At 38.6% G+C, this 10,263-nt stretch overlaps 1 protein-coding gene and 1 long non-coding RNA gene across 17 annotated transcripts in view; one reads left to right on the forward strand and one right to left on the reverse strand.

The window, feature by feature from the left end:
* The window catches only part of reps2 (RALBP1 associated Eps domain containing 2), a 96,660-nt gene that overhangs the window by 2,283 nt on the left and 84,114 nt on the right, over positions 1–10,263 (forward strand). The window lies entirely within an intron of this gene.
* On the reverse strand, positions 427–9,416 carry LOC147831368 (uncharacterized). The gene is made up of 5 exons (XR_015524112.1): positions 7,298–9,416; positions 4,870–7,253; positions 3,865–4,532; positions 3,375–3,724; positions 427–3,228 (listed from the first exon to the last, which is right to left on the reverse strand). It is a non-coding gene; the product is annotated as an uncharacterized LOC147831368 (long non-coding RNA).

Genomic DNA, 10,263 nt, shown 5'->3' on the forward strand with positions numbered 1-10,263 from the left:
TGGACAGTAATATTATAGTGCTCTGAGGTGAATGAGTGCCATATTCATATATTGTAATATTGATGTTGGGTGAGGCAGTGGGTAGCACGTTCGCCTCACAGCAAGAAGGTCGCTGGGTCGCTGGTTCGAGCTCAGTTGGCGTTTCTGTGTGGAGTTTGCATGTTCTCCCTGCGTTCGCGTGGGTTTCCTCCGGGTGCTCCGGTTTCCCCCACAGTCCAAAGACATGCGGTACAGGTGAATTGGGTAGGCTAAATTGTCCTTAGTGTGTGTGTGTGAATGAGTGTGTGTGGATTTTTCAAAGAGATGGGTTGCTGCTGGAAGGGCATCCGCTGTGTAAAAAAAACCTGCTGGATAAGTTGGCGGTTCATTCCGCTGTGGCGAGCCCGAATTAATAAAGGGACTAAGCCGACAAGAAAATGAATGAATGAATATTGATGTTGTTGTCCATGATGAAACCATTTGAAGAAAATGTCCATGCAATCACTTTTTTTTTTTTTGCAAGCAAACTGTATTGAGCATGTTTTCAAACTATTCCATAGCTGTAACAAGGGGCAAATCATTCATAACTTAAGCTTTAAAAAGCTGCCATATGATTATTTATCAATATATTAACGTTTTGGCTTATCAGAAGCTATGGAAATTAAAAACGTAAAGCAGGAAATGTGTTAGGACCATTGTTATTGTTTACATCCCTCAAAATGGCCTATAATATAGAATTGTAAGCCTACTTTAACTATTAGTTTATTTGTTAGAGTTTATAATTAAAAGAGGAGAAAAAATCAAATATATTCATTTACGAAAATTAACATTTTTGGGTGAACTATCCCTTTAAGAATTAAAAATCAAATGCTATGGAAGTCAATACTGACAGTTTTCCAGCATTCTTCAAAACATCTTCTTTTGTGTTTAACAGAAGAATGAAAGTGTAGGATGAGTAAATGATGACAGAATTAAACTTTTTGGGTGAACTATCCCTTTAAGAATTAGAAAACAAATGGTACAGAAGTCGATGGTTACAGGTTTCCAGCATTCTTCAAAATATCTTCTTTTGTGTTTAACAAAAGAAAGATACTCGAACTGGTTAGGCGTAAATGATGACGAAATTAACTTTTTTTGAGTGAACTATCCTCTTAAGAGTTAGAAAACTAATGCTATAAAAGTTAATGGTTACAGGCTTCCAGCATTTTTCAAAATATCTTTTTTTGTGTTCAACAGAAGAAGGAAACTCACACTGGTTAGGCGTAAATGATGATGGAATGAACGTTTTTGAGTGAACTATCCCTTTAAGAATTAGAAAACTAATGCTATAAAAGTCAATGGTTACATCTTTCCAGCATTCTTCAAAACATCTTCTTTTGTGTTCAACAGAACAATGAAATGTAGGATGAGTAAATGATGACAGAATTAAAAAATTTTTAGAGAACTGTCAATTTAAGAATTTGAAATCAAATGCTATGGAAGTCAGTGGTTACAGGTTTCCAGCATTCTTCAAAATATCCTCTTTTGTGTTTAACAGAAGAAACATACTCACAGTGATAAGGTGTAAATGATGACAAAATTACCATTTTTGGGTGAACTATCCCTTTAAGAATAAAAAAATCAAATGTTATGGAAGTTAATGGAAATTAAAAATGTAAAACAAGAAATATGTTAGGACCATTGTTATTGTTTACATCCTTCAAAATGGCCTATAATGTAGAATTGTGAGCCTACTTTAATTAGCAGTTTATTTGTTAGAGTTTATAAATAAAATAGAAGAAAAAATCAAATATATTCACTAAATTTTCTTTAACTTAGTCTTAGTGATGCTTATTCTCAGGAGAACATGCAAACTCCACACAGAAATGCCGACTGGCCCAGCCGGGACTCGAAGCAGCAAACTTCTTGCTCTGAGACTAAAGTGCTAACCACTGAGCCACTGTGCTGCCCTTCCCTTATTTAATGAGTTCATTTGAAACTTTCCCTCTTTACAATCATCAGTGTCAGCAGTGAGTGTGTCCTGCTGACGTTTGATTACAGGTTTAGTAGGACAGTAAACACTCAGATGTGTGTGTGTGTCATTGGACACGTCAGGAGTCAGGTGGATGTGTTTACTTCAGTCAGTCTCACTGGTTTATGGGTGGTGTTCAGAAACTGACTCTCAGTCTGGACATGTCAGTGCTGAATATATTTATTGTATAACAGGGCTGTCAGTCGCTGTGTGTGTACAGTATATACTGTGTATGTGTATATCCATTGTGGTGGACTTAACCCTCATGTTGACTTGCAGGTCAAAATCTGGACATGATGTTTATTTTGTCTTGACATTTGATGAACTTTTCTGAAAAAAGTGTGTGTGTGTGTGTGTGTGTGTGTGTGTGTGTGTGTGTGTATGTGTGTGTGTGCGCGTGTTTAGATGGCAGGAAGGGTGCTGCCTCATTCACACACAGATAACACTTAGCTAAGGACTGACTCACAGAATCCAAAATAACTTCACTTCAGCATCACTGAACAACACGCGTTCCTGCAGTTGCAGAATCACTTCAGTTTTGTATTTCATTTGGTTTGTTTTTAGAATAGTTCAACTTCGCTAATGTTAATCACAATTTTTTTGTGATACAGATCTGTGTGCATAAAATTTTGAACATTCATTTATTCATTCATTTTTTTTGGCTTAGTCCCTTATTTATCAGTGGTCGCCACAGCGGAATGAATCGCCAACTATTCCAGCATATGGTTTACACAGCGGATGCCCTTCCAGGTGCAGATTTTTGGGTGAACTATCCCTTTCAGAGTTAAAAAACAAATGCTATGGAAGTCAATGCTGACAGTTTCTTCAAAACATCTTCTTTTGTGTTTAACAGAAGAATGAAAGTGTAGGATGAGTAAATGATGACAGAATTTACATTTTTGGGTGAACTATCCCTTTAAGAATTAGAAAACAAATGGTACAGAAGTCGATGGTTACAGGTTTCCAGCATTCTTTAAAATATCTTCTTTTGTGTTTAACAAAAGAAAGATACTCGCACTGGTTAGGCGTAAATGATGACGAAATTAACATTTTTTGAGTGAACTATCCTCTTAAGAGTTAGAAAACTAATGCTATAAAAGTTAATGGTTACAGGCTTACAGCATTCTTCAAAATATCTTCTTTTGTGTTCAACAGAACAATGAAGTGTAGGATGAGTAAATGATGACAGAATTAAAATTTTTGGGTGAACTGTCAATTTAAGAATTTGAAATCAAATGCTATGAAAGTCAATGCTAACAGTTTTCCAGCATTCTACAAAACATCTTTTGTGTTTAACAGAAGAATGAAAGTGTAGGATGAGTAAATGATGACAGAATTAAAATTTTTGAGTGAACTGTAAATTTAAGAATTTGAAATCAAATGCTATGGAAGTCAATGGTTACTTGTTTCCAGCATTCTTCAAAATATCTTCTTTTGTGTTCAGCAGAGGAAAGATACTCACACTGATTAGGCGTAAATGATGATGAAATTAAAATTTGTGGGTGAACTATCCCTTTGAGAATTAAAAAATCAAATGCTATGGAAGTTAATGGTTTCAGGCTTCCAGCATTCTTCAAAATATCTACTTTTGTGTTTTACAGAAATTGAAACTCACAGTGGTTAAGCGTAAATGATGACGAAATTAACATTTTTGAGTGAACTATCCCTTTAAGAATTAGAATACTAACGCTATGGAAGTCAGTGGTTACTTGTTTCCAGCATTCTTCAAAATATCTTCTTTTGTGTTCAACAGAACAATGAAGTGTAGGATGAGTAAATGATGACAGAATTAAAATTTTTGGGTGAACTGTCAATTTAAGAATTTGAAATCAAATGCTATGAAAGTCAATGCTAACAGTTTTCCAGCATTCTACAAAACATCTTTTGTGTTTAACAGAACAATGAAGTGTAGGATGAGTAAATGATGACAGAGTACATTTTTTTAGTGAACTGTCCCTTTAAGAATTTGAAAACAAATGCTATGAAAGCCAGTGATTTTACAGGATTCCAGTAATCTTTAAACATCGTCTTTTGTGTTCAATAGAAGAAAGATATTCACACTGGTCTGGAGTAAAGGATGACAGAATTTATTTATTTATTTTTTCAAGATTTAATTTTGGCCTTTATTAGATAGGACAGTATTGAGAGGAAGCGAAGCTTGAGAGAGGGGGGGAAATGTCCTTGAGCCGGGATTCGAACTCGGGACGCCCTGACGTGCTACTGCACCATATGTCGGTGCTCTAACCACAAGGCCAGGGGTATGGAACCTATGTCTCTGGAGCCACATGTGACTCTTTGACCAACAATATGAGTCTCTCCAGCTGACTCCCTTCAGTAAAAAATTAAAACTGACGCTAAAAAATCCTATAAAAAGTTAAAAAGTTTCCTATTGAAAATACAATTAAAATGAAAATTTTAAAGTAAAACTTTTTATTGTATATTTTTACAGCAAAATGAATAAGAATAAAACTAAAAGGACTTTTAATGCGCATGTCCAGCGCTGTGGATTAACTTGAATCGGACACCAACAAAAGTTATGCAACTAAGGGCCTACTCACGCTATGCCATCCGTACCGTGCCCAGGCCCGTTTCCTGGATCGTTTGAGAAGTGTGAGTGCGCTGAATCGGGCTCAAGCACGGTTCACTTGGCCGGCCCTAGCCCGGTTGGAAGAGGTGTGCCTGAGCGCGGTTCACTTATAAATCCATATGAAACAGCACTGTAAAAGTCACGTCTCGCTTTCAGTTTCGGGCTTTGGCGCGTTTTGCACTCACACACAAGCGTACCGCACCAAAGCCCAAGTGAACCGCGCTCAGGCACACCTCTTCCAACCGGGCTAGGGCCGGCCAAGTGAACCGTGCTTGAGCCCGATTCAGCGCACTCACACTTCTCAAACGAACGATTGCGCACGTAAATTCAAACAACATTTTTGAGTGTTGATGGCGAATATAAACAAAAAATCTATAAATTCTCCTTACTACATGGACTTACTCAACATGTGATGCTTGTATATTAGGGGTGTCAAAATTAATTGTTTCTTCGGTGCACCGCGATGCAGACGCGGACAATTCAGTATCGGTTCAGTAATAATCATAACCGGTTATGCACTGACGTCATTTATCTTCTATGCGCATTTGTCGTGAGGGAGGTGAGCGCGGGTCTTTACAACACTCAGGAGACAAATCAGGGCCGGCCCGTGGCATAGGCAGTATAGGCAAATGCCAAGGGCGCTGTACATCCAGGGGGAACCAGAAATGAGCGCGGTTAAGTTGGTTTTGTTTTCGATACTCCTGACACATTCAGTGATAGATATCACAGGGATAGATATACAATAACTCAAAAACCTCCTACCCTAAAAAGATCTAAAGTGTGTTTCCTACAAAAAGACAAAGCTGGTTATGCTTCACTGCTGTCTTTTTCTTTTTTTATTCGCTCGACATTACGACCAATACGACATTCGACATTACTGCTCCGTTTAAGCCCTCGCATTATACGTTTAGCCGGGAGAGCTCGCGCTGAGCAAAGCTCTCAGTAAGTGACGGTCAGAAAAGTGCTTCTTATTTTTTATTTTTTTATTTTTTTCGTTTTGCTCCTCTCAGTGCGAGCTCTCCTGGCTAAACACATATTGCGAGGGCTTAAGTGTGTTTGTGTGTGTTTGTTTGTTTTGTGCTGTCTATGTTTGTGTATGTGTGTGAATGAGAGACAGTGTGGTGCTGTGTGTCTGTGTGTTTATATAGACAGCTTGTTATAGCCTCCCCCCAAAATACAACACTGTGTATGGAAAGCATCGTCAATGCACCGTGATATCGAATTGAACCTAATCGATGGCATGATAATCGTAACCGAACTGAACCGTGAGACCAGTATAGGTTCACACCTCTATTATATATCCCCAATGGCTCTTTAAAAAAATGCATTTGCCAAAAGGTTCCTGACCCCTGCACTAGGCTATTGTGGTTTAAAAGTTTTCTGACTAGTAGGAGGCAATGTGTATTCTATAATGGAAGTTATTCGGAGGTGAAAGAGTTGCAATGTGGTGTGCCTCAAGGAAGTTGTTTAGGACCATTGTTATTTTCTATTTTTACCAATGATCTTCCTCTGGTTTTAAAGCAAGCAAGGGAAGTTATGTACGCAGATGATACAACATTATATTTACCAGCGGCATCGATAGAAAAATTATCTGCTGATTTAGATGAGGAGTTACAATTAGTGGTAAAGTGGGTACAGAATAATAAGATGGTTTTAAATTTAACAAAAACCAAAAGTATTGTGTTTGGATCAAACTTTCAATTTAAATGTAAACCACAGTTAAATTTGTCTGTAATGAGTGTGCCTATTGAACAGGCAGAGGAAATTAAGCTTCTTGGAGTTCTTCTTGATAGTAGGTTAAAGTGGTCAAAACAGATTGATAAAATGATAATAGTTATGGGGAGAGGTTTATCAATTATTAAGAGATGTGTTGAATTTTTACCACAGTACTGTATTTCTCAAATTGTTCAGGCAATTGTTCTTTCTTATCTAGATTACTGTCCAATGGTATGGTCGAGTGCATCAAGTAAAGACTTAGATAAATTACAGTTAGTCCAGAATAGAGCGGCACGACTCATTTTACACTGCAATAGAAGAGTTAATATTATGAAAATGCATAAAACTTTAGGTTGGTTATTGGTGAAGGATAGGGTCATTGTTTCTCTGCTGTGTTTTATAAGAAATATTTCTGTGTTAAAAGTTCCAAGTGTATTGTACTGTCAACTTTTGTATAGTAATGTTAGTCATCATTTTAACACCAGGCATGCATTAAAAGGAAATTTTTTGCTTCCCATTTCAAAAACTAATGCAAAGCAACGTACCGTGATGTATAGAGGAATGAAAATATGGAATGAATTGCCGTCAGACATTACATGCTTTGTAACAAGTAAAAGGAGGTTTAAAAAATCATTTAAAAAATATTTAATGGAACAATATTAAGTGGATTGTTGATTTGGATGTTATGTATGAATTTTGTATTTTAATGTTTTTATTAGTCTTTGTTGTTGTGTATTAATGTAATTTTGTGTTATGTTCGATGGACCCCAGGAAGAATAGCCACTACCTTGGTAGTGGCTAATGGGGATCTTGATAAATAAAAAAATAAAATTGTGCCGACAAGGATAACAGAGTTAACATTTTAGGTGAACTATCCCTTTAAGAATTTGAGAGTGTATTTAAGTGAAGTTTATTCATAAACTAATTTCGAGAGGATCACGTGCTTATGATTTATCACGGCTGGTCTCGAATTTGCTAATCAGTATCTTCCAATCATTCGAGACCTAAGCTCCTATAAATAACCACACTTTTCAATTCACTTTATCTTTGTTTGGAAGAAACCCCCCTCCTCCCCTTTTCCTCCTCTTTTACCTCTGACTGGGCGACACGGCGGCCCAGTGGTTAGCCCTGCGAGCCCCACAGCAAGATCACCGCCAGCCCTGTCCCCCCAGGACCGGTGGGTGTTTCTGTGAGGAGTTTATATGTTCTCCCCGTATCCGCGTGGGTTTTCCCCGGGCGCTCCGGTTTCCTCCCACCATCCAAAGACATTCAATATACATAAAACCAAGCATTTATCTAACCCTTGTGTTCCCTTAGCTACAGCAGCGGGGGAGTTCTAAGATCCACCGAGCTCAGGCTCCCCTCTTGCTCTGCCAAACGGGAGGAAGCCCCGGACTCGAGGTGTCCTTGAGCTCGGGGCTCTCTCCCGGGACAGCATGCCAAACAAGCTTTTATAAATCATCAGCTAAGTGTGAACTCTTGAAATGGAGCATATCTTCTCTTTAAAACAGTCACAAATGTCCCCAGTCTTTTCAACAGTAGGATATGCTGATGATGATGATCTTTTAAGATCTTTGCTTTCTGGCTGATGCCGCAGGACCGTATTTCACACAGACACACATAATCTTGTGTAAACATAAACAAAGGCAGGCTGTGTCAGGGATGAAGTGTGTCTCAGCGGGATCTGGCCGCGCTGCAGTTTCTGGGAGATTCATCTCATTGTGTTCCTGCACAGACAGGAAGTCCAGCATGTCCTTCTGCCCTGTTTCCTGTTCGTTTGCCCTCGCTTGGCAACCCATGCTAAATTCAGCCCTGACAGATAGACAAACACACACACACACCCATGCATGCAGACACAGCGGGGAAAATAAGTATTGAACACGTCATGTTTTTTTTCCTGGGAATAATATTTCTAAAGGAGCTGTTGACATGGAATTGAAGCAGATTTTGGTAAAAGGCCAAACAATACGAACATAAAAATTAAACAAAACACATCTGAAACATGACTTATGTGTAATGACAATGAAAAGACACAAGGAGAAAATCCTGAACTACTAAATCGTATTTAATTCTTTCTATAAAAGGTGAAGGCAGCTTTAAGACGTCTCTGATATAGAGAACGAAGTCACATGCGTTGCTCAGGTGTGAGTTTTCCACAGACTTCGACAGAGTGTCAAAATCTTGATGGTTCTGTGGGTCTCGTCTATCAAATCTGAGCTTTATTTTGAATTCTCTATCGGATTCAAATCAGGTGATTGACTGGGCCATTCTACAGCTTGATTTTCTTTCTTTGAAAGCATTTGAGAGTCTCCTTGGCTGTGTTTTGGATCATTGTCTTGCTGAAATGTCCACTGTGGTTTCATCTTCATCCTCCTGCTAATGTAGATGTTGGACTGAAGCAGCTGATGTTCATTTACACTGAGGAAGGGCAGAGGGTTGCTGAAGAGCTACTGATAGATTTCAGGTGCTGTCTGGGCTTTCACCGACTTCCTACACTTTTCTTTCTTCTTGTGAATACCTTTTCCCCTGCGTCATTTCATTATATTACACATTTGTAAAGAAATTAGATTTGTTTTAATTCAAATATATATATTCCTATATATTTATTTGTGGATTGGTTGTTATCAACAAAATTTCAAGTCAACGGCATCTTTAGAAATAAGTCGTCTGAGAAAAATGGTGACGTTTTCAATACTTATTTTCCCCGCTGTTTGTTTGGAACATTTCACACACATAGACAATCCTGGTAATTTTTGGATGTTTATACGCATACTATTCACAGTGAGCATCTGTCTTTCTGTCAATTGACAAGGCTGGACACTGAGAGCGCACTTCCACTATGCTATCTGAACCGTGTCCAGGCGTGTTTCCCAGTTCATTTGAGAAGTGTGAGTGCTTTTAATCGGGCTCTAATTCTGAACCGGTTGGAAGAGGTGTGCCAGAGCGCGGTTTACTTGGGCTTTGGTGCGGTACGCTTGTAGTGTGAGTGCGGAGCGCGCCTGAGCCTGAAACTGAAGACGAGACATCACTTTTAAGCAGGGCTTAAAAACGAAAACAAATCCATTCGGTTCACTCCAAGTAGAATTTATAATTTATATTTTTTCTTTTTTGTTCTTGCTTATTAAACAAAAAATTCCGAAAACGGTTTTCTAGAAAAAAGTAAAATGGTTCAGAAGGTTATTTTATTACAAAGTTAAAGTCAATAGTGAGTGAGTGGTAGCAAGAGGCAGCTGTGAGATGCAGACGAGAGTGTGTGTGTGTGTGTGTGTGTGTGTGTGTGTGTGTGTGTGTGTGTGTGAAGGGAAATAGAGCAGGCTTTGTTACTCTCTGGAGTCTGTCATCAGTCTTATGCGTTATCCTGGTGTGAGCAACTTACTGTACTGGACCAGTGCTTTTCTGCTGGAGGAACACAATCACACGAATGAGAGTCCAAGTTCTTAAGTGTTTCGATGACATGAAGTGACACAGGTTCATTAGACAGGCTCGTTAGAAATACACGCTTCAGCCTACATTCTTGTAAAAACTGCAAAAACTACTTAAATATTTAACTGCAGTTTCAGAGTTCAAACACTAGGGGCAGTATGACGACAACTATTTTTGTTCCTTTTCACACTAGCGATATTTACAGGGACAGATTAATGATTCATTTCATTTTACTTTGACTTAGTCCCTTATTCATCAGGTCTTCACAGCAGAATGAACCACCAACTATTCCGGCATATGTTTTTTACGCAGCAGATGCCCACACTTCCGCACTCATACACTACGGCCAATTTAATTTATTCAATTTACCTATACACGTCTTTGGACTGTGGGGGAAACTGGAGGAAACCCGGAGGAAACCCTCGCCAACATGGGGAGAACATGCAAACTCTACACAGAAATGCCAACTGACCCAGCTGGGACTCAAACCAGTGACCTTCTTGCTGTGAGGTGACTAACCACTGATAAACCGTGACACCCTATTATT

Source organism: Danio rerio, chromosome 23 (genome assembly GCF_052040795.2).
Source record: "Danio rerio strain M-AB ecotype USA chromosome 23, GRCz13ab, whole genome shotgun sequence".
NCBI classification, from domain to species: Eukaryota; Metazoa; Chordata; class Actinopteri; order Cypriniformes; family Danionidae; genus Danio; species Danio rerio.